Below are 7264 nucleotides of genomic sequence, written 5' to 3'. Positions count from 1 at the left end.
TGATCCTCCTGTCTCCGCCTCCCAAGAGTGGGGATTACAAGCGCGCGCCACCACGCCCGGCTTTTTTTTTTTTTTTTTTTTTTTTGGGCGGGGGAGGTCTGGAGATGGAACCCAGGGACATTTGACCTCCCAGTTACACCCCCTGCCCTAATTTTTATTCTTTTATTTTGAAACCAGGTCTCACTGAGTTGCAGAGGGCCTCACTAAGTAGCTGAGGCTGTCCGTGAACCACGATCCTCCAGTTTCAGCCTCCCTAATGCTGGGATTACAAGCGTGTGCCACCATGCCTGGCCCTTATTTTTTTTCTTTTTGAAACAGGATCTCACTAAGTTGCTGAGGGCCTCACAGAGTTGCTGAGGCTGGCCAGAAGCCTGCGATCTATCTATGTCAGCCTCCCATGTACTGGAATTCTAGGTGTGCACCACCATGCCCCACTTCTGTGAGCCTTGTAAATAGTTGTCAGTCTGATACTCAAAGTGGCGACGTGTGTGTGTGTGTGTGTGTGTGTGTGTGTGTGTGTGTGTGTGTGTGTTTTACTGAGGTTAAACATCCTTTTTCTGCTTGGTGTATAATGACCACATGTACTTTTTGCTTTAATTTTGAGACAGGGTCTTATTTGCCCAGGCTAGCATTGAATTGCAGTCCTCAGCTTCTGTTCAGCTGGGATTGTGGGTGTGTGACAGCATACCCAGTGACCACTTGTATTTTGTTGTGAATTGCCTGTATGTTTCTTTGGCTCATTTTTCTGTTAGGAGATAAATCTTTTTTTTTTTTTTTTTTTTTTTTTTGCGGGTCTGGGGATGGAACCCAGGGGCATTTAACCTCCGAGCTACACCCCCTGCCCTATTCTTTATTCTTTATTTTGAAACCGGTTCTGACTGAGTTGCAGAGGGCCTCACTAAGTAGCTGAGGCTGTCTATGAACCGCGATCCTCCAGTCTCAGCCTCCCGAATGCTGGGATTACAAGCATGTGCCACCATGCCCGGCATAAATCTTTTTCTTAATAATCTTTTGAACAACTTTATTGAGGTACAGTTCACCCCTTTAAAGCTTTTGGTATATCCAGAGTTTTGTAGTCATCATCACTGTCTAACTTCAAAACAGTTTCGTTATCCCCAGAAGAAACCTCACACCTATAAACTTAGTCATTCCCCAAGTACCTCGGTCTCACGCTCTGCTCCACATTTTTAGGCAACCACCAATCTGCGTTCAGTCTTTATGGATTTGCCTGTTGTGGACATTTTTTATAAATAGAATCATGCGGCTTAGTCTTTTGTGAATAGCTTTTTTCATCTAGCGTATTTTCAAGGGTCATCCATGTTGTGGCTTGTATCATTCCATGTTTGTTACTGAGTCATGCTCCATTGTGTGGATGTCCCTTTTTTTTTATTTTTTATTTTTGGTGGTACTGGGGATGGGACCCAGGGGCCTTCTACCTCCAGGCTACACTCCCAGACCTATTTTATGTTTTATTTGGAAACGGTCTCGTAAGCCAGCAGAGGCCAGCTTTGAACCTGCGCGATCCTCCTGTCTCCGCCTCCCAGGCGTGGGGATTACAAGCCTGTGCCACCCCGCCTGGCTGGATGTCCCAGGGTTTATCCTGTTATCAGTTGTTGGGCATTTGGGTTTTTCCACTACTGTGAATAATTCTGCCATGACGTTTGTGTGCAGCGTCTGTGTGGACATGCACTTTGGAGCCTTTTGCACTTCTGGGCCATTGCCCCTTACTTTCCCTGCAGGCGATAAGCATTCTCCCCAGGTTTCCATTTGCATTTGGGAAGTTGAGCAGAAAAGAGCAGAAGCTGGGTGTGGTGGCTCATGCCTGCACTTGGAGGTCAAGACAGGAGGATTGCTGGTTCCATGCCTGCCAGTAACTTGGTGAGACCGTTTCAAAATAAAAACTAAAGAGGGCTGGTGTTGTAGCTCAGTGGTAGAATGCCCCTGGGGTCAGCCCCTGGTAGCAAGAAAAGGCAAAAGTGCAGGTGGAAACGCGAATGGAGCAGGGCGTTGGAGTTTCTGCCCTTGGCGCCCCTCAGTGTTGTGCTCCCTGCTCCCCAGGGAGGCCCTGGGGAGAGGCCGGCCAGCCGCACAGGGCAGCGCGTGTCAGCCGTTCTCTCCGCTCTGTCTCCTTTGGTCTCTGTCACTTTTTTTTTTTTTTTTTTGGCGGGTCTAGGGATGGAACCCAGGGGCATTTGACCTCTGAGCTACACCCCCTGCCCTATTTTTTATACTTTATTTTGAAACAGGGTCTCACTAAGTTGCAGAGGGCCTCACTAAGTAGCTGAGGCTGTCCGCGAACCGCGATCCCCTGGTCTCAGCCTCCCAGATGCTGGGATGACAAGCGCGCGCCGCCACGGCGGGCTCTGCCTCTCTCACTCTCACTCCTGCTGCCCATTTTAGGACCAGGAACCAGGAGCACTCGGTGGTTTCCAGGTTTTTCTCAAGAGCTTCCACTTGAAGGTGGCTGGCTGACACCCGCCGGGTCGCAGGTTATCCTTCAGCTTCCAGCAGCTCTGCTGATTCCGTGCGGACTTGAAAGGGTGGACGTCAGCGGGTGGCACGGTGGCGCATGCCTGTAGTTCCAGTACTTGGGAGGCTGGGACAAGAGGATCACAGGTTTGAGACCTTCAGCAACTAAGCAAGATCCTATTTAAAATAATAATAATAATAATGATGATGATGATGATGATGATGATGATGATGATGATGCTTAAAAAGTGCCGGGATGCTGGGCTTGGTGGTGCACGCTTGTAATCCCAGCATTGGGGAGGCTTAAATGGAGGATTGCAGTTTGCACACAGCCTCAGCTACTTAGTGAGGTTCTTTGCAACTCAGTGAGACCCTGTTTCAAAATAAAGAATAAAAAATAGGGCTGGAGGTGTCGCTCGGAGGTAGAATGCCCCTGGGTTCCATCCCCAGTACCGCAAAAAAAAAAAAAAAAAAAAAAAAAGTGATGGGGGTAGGCAGGTGTGGTAGCATTTGGGAGGCTGAGGCAGGAGGATTGTGGTTCGTGGCCAGCCTCAGCTACTGGGGATCGAACCTAGGGGCATTCTGCCTCCAAGCTATACCCCTGGCCCTGTTTTTTTTTTTAATTTTTATTTTGTTTTGTGGATTTTTTTTTTTGTGGGTCTGGGGATGGAACCCAGGGGCATTCGACCTCCGAGCTACACCCCCTGCCCTATTTTTTATTCTTTATTTTGAAACAGGGTCTCAGTTGCGGAGGGCCTCACTAAGTAGCTGATGCTGTCCTCGAACCACGATCCTCAGGTCTCAGCCTCCCGAATGTTGGGATCACAAGTGTGCGCCACCACGCCCGGCTTATTTTTAATTTTAATTTTAATTTATTTATTTCTTTTTGAACAGCCAAGAAAAAAAAACCCTGCAATTTATTAAGATTCAGGAAAGCGTTGTGCTTTGAAAGCAGCGTTCGGTGCATGTTGTTCAACAGTCGCGTTCTGTGAGGAAAACACTGAGAGCCACAAACTTGTTTTTTAATCTCAGAGTAACAGACATCTTAAACTCAAAACAAGGGGGAAAAAAAGAAAGAAAAAGCCCCAACAGAAACTGAAAACAAACCGACCCTTCCACCCCCAGTTTTAAAACGTCAGTTTTTCTAAACTCAGTGCTACGTGGCGGCGCGGCGAGCTGTACGTCTGGGCATTTTTATTTTTAAGTGGGTCTCAAGTTGCTGAGGGTTTCTACAAGTTGCTGATGCTGACATCAAACCTGTCACCTTCCTTTTTCAGCCGGATTTCTCAGTCTTGAGCAGTCCTGTAAGACAGCCATTTCTCCCTTTGGAGCAGCCAGCGGCCCTGCCCTGTCTCCTTTCTCTCTGTGATTCCCACACTCCGAGCTCTCTCAGTGAAGCCTCTTTGCTCCTCCAAGTCAGTGTGTCCTTTGTAGGAAAGAGGCGGCATCTGCTGGCAGGTATCGCGGCCAGGCCTGTACTTCATTAGCACGCTGGTCGAGGGCCCTGCTTCCTGTGGTGGGCGCCTGCGTCACTGATGGGATAAAAGATAGGACAGGGGCCCCAGTGCGGCGGTGCATGCCTGGAACCCCAGTGCTTGGGAGGCTAAAGCAGGAGGATTGCAGACTCCAGGCTAGTGGAGGTAATTTAGCAAGAACCTGTTTCAAAATAAAAAGGCTAGGAGTATAGCTCAATGGTAGAGCTCTCTTGGGTTCAACCCCCCCACCCCCACACACATGAAGATAGAACAGGCCGTGTTTGTGGTGGTGCACACCTGTAATCTCAGTACTTGGGAGGCTGAGGCAGAAGGATCTCAGGGTCGAGGCTAGCCTCGGTAACTTAATGAGACCTCTTTTCAAAATAAAAAATAGGGCTGGAGTTGTATCTTAGAGGTAAAATACCCTTGGATTCAATTCTCAGTAACACACACACACACACACACAAACACACGTACACACACACACACACACAGCCCAAGGAGATAGGACAAGGCTTCAAGCAGCAGCTCTTTGGTCCGTACCTTATCAATATTGCCATAGGTTCATGTGTAATAATGGCAGTGGCCAGGAGCTGCTCTTTGAAGCAGAAATGTCGCTGCCATTCCCATTTTTCAGGAAGTGCGCTGGCTCTGCCACCAGACTGCTCTGCTCCGCACAGCTGCGAGGCAGGAGGCTGTGGCGAGGCCGCGGCGCGGGCAGCGGCCTCCCTGGAGGACTTCAGCGCTTCACTCAGTCACGGGGCTTCGTCGGTGCCATGAACAAGGGCGCCGACTCTGTTCTGGGGGAGTCCCCTTAAGGGGTTTCTGCCCGCAGAATTTCCTGAGTGACACATTCTCTGTGCAGACCACAATTTTCCATTTCCCTTATGAGAAATTTTTTCCTGTTGAGAAGTTTTCAGTCACCAGGTCTGGTAGAAAATGTCTCAAAGAGTTTATGGTAGACAGAAAAGAAGGTCTTAGATCTTTGACTCAGCGGGCATTCCCCCCCCCTTGCCCCGCCTCTCCCTCCCTCTTTTCCTCAGTTCTGATTTCATTTTTTCTTCTTGGTGCTGGGAATTTTTTTTTTCTTTCTTGAGCTCAGGAGCATTCTACCACCTAGTTAACAACTCAAGCTTTATTTATTTTATTTTATTTTATTTTTCTTGTGGTACTGGGGATTGAACCCAGGGGCATTCGACCTCCGAGCTACACCCATGCCCTATTTTTTATTCTTTATTTTGAAACCGGGTCTCACTGAGTTGCAAAGGGCCTCACTAAGTAGCTGAGACTGTCCGCGAACTGTGATCTTCCTGTCTCAGCCTCCTGAATGCTGGGATTACAAGCGTGCGCCACCACGCCTGGTTTCCTTTTTTAAATTTTGAAACAGGGTTTCACTGAGTTACTAAAGCTGGCCTCAAACCTGTCTTACCCTCTTAAGTACTATGCTACCATGCCTGTGTGTGTGTGTGTGTGTGTGTGTGTGTGTGTGTGTGTGTGTGTGTGTGTTTATACTGGAGATCTGGAGATTGAGCCCAGGGGCATTCTACCTCTGAGCTTCATCTGCAGCCGTTTTATTTTTTATTTTGAAACAGGGTCTCACTGAATTTCTTAGGGCCTCGTTAAGTTGCTGAGGCTGGCTGTGAACCTGCGATTCTCTGGTCTCAGCTTCGCAAGTAACAGGATTACGGCCATGTGCCCCTCACCTGGCGCCTGGCATGCTTCTTAAATAGATAACACAAGTGACTGGAAAATACAGAAAGGCACTTGGTGACCAGTGTCCCCGTGCTTCCCGGGGCATCCCTTGCTTTCTCCCGTGCCTGTGGAGCTGTGGGCTCTGGGCAGCGGCTAGCCCCTCCCATGCCAGCAGGGCAGTGTGAGGCAGTGGTCCATTTCATGTCCAAGGGTCCAGTGCTGTGAGGCTTCCCAGCCTCTGCTTCTCATCCGCACCTCTGCTTTCTGATCTCTGTGAAGAATGAGCAGTAACTGTCCTGGGCGTACAGCGGCGATGGGGTGCCTTGGTGACGCATGAGTTGGCCTGAGTGCTGTCTCCTCAAGAGGCCCGCCTGCCCTTCCTCCTTCTTATTCTTCTTTTTCTTTTTGGTGGTACTGGGGATTGAACCCAGGGCCATTTGACCTTCAAGCTACACCACCAGCCCTCTTTCTTTTTTTTTTTTTTTTTTTTTTTTTTGTGGGTCTGGGGATGGAACCCAGGGGCATTCGACCTCCGAGCTACACCCCCTGCCCTATTTTTTATTCTTTATTTTGAAACCGGGTCTCACTGAGTTGCGGAGGGCCTCACTAAGTAGCTGAGGCTGTCCGCGAACCGCGATCCTCCAGGTCTCAGCCTCCCGAATGCTGGGATTACAAGCGTGCGCCACCACGCCCGGCTCAGCCCGATTTCTTATTCGTTATTTTGAAACAGGTTCTCACTAAGTTGTGGAGGGCAGCCTCAGCTGGCCGTGAACCTGTGAACCTTCTGCCTCAGCCTCCCAAGCACTGGGATTACAAGTATGTGCCACCACACCCAGCTTGCTATTTTTTTCCCAGGTTTTGGGATTAAACCCAGGGGCATTTGACTTCCAAGCTACATCCTCTGCCCTATTTTTTATTCATTATCTTGAAACAGGGTCTCACTAAATTACAGAGGGCCTAAGTAGCTGAGGCTGTCTGCGAATCGCGATCCTCCTGTCTCAGCCTCCCAAATGTATTTTTATTTTTTAATTAATTAATTAATTATTTTTGTGGCACTGGGGATGGAACCCTTCTACCCTTCTACCTCCAGGCTACACTCCCAGACCTATTTTATATTTTATTTGGAAACAGGGTCTCTTAAGCCAGTGAGGCTGGCTTCGAACCTGCGCGATCCTCCTGTCTCTGCCTCCCAAGTGCAGGGATTACAAGTGTGTGCCACCACGCTTCTATTTTTTATTTTTTAATTTTTTTGGTGGTACTGGGGTTCCTGGAAGCCCTTCTACCTCCGGGCTACACTCCCAGACCTATTTTATATTTTTGAAGCAGGGTCTCTTACGCCAGCGCGGCTGGCTTCGAACCTGCGCGATCCTCCTGTCTCCGCCTCCCAAGCGTGGGGATTACAAGCGTGTGCCACCATGCCCGGCTGTATTTTTATTTTTTGAAACAGCATCTCACTAAGTTGCAGAGGGCCTCACTGAGTTGCTGAGGCTGGCCGTGAACCTGTGTTCCTCCTGCCTCAGCCTCCCAAATTCTGGAATTCCAGGTGCGCACCACCACGTATGTAAGGGATAAATGAGCACCGCCCCCGGACAGCTGCGCAGCAGGAGGACACCTGACGCTCTGTGATT

The sequence above is a fragment of the Muscardinus avellanarius genome (assembly GCF_963383645.1).
Source record: "Muscardinus avellanarius genome assembly, chromosome: 3".
NCBI classification, from domain to species: domain Eukaryota; kingdom Metazoa; phylum Chordata; class Mammalia; order Rodentia; family Gliridae; genus Muscardinus; species Muscardinus avellanarius.
This window is presented reverse-complemented; position numbering follows the sequence as displayed.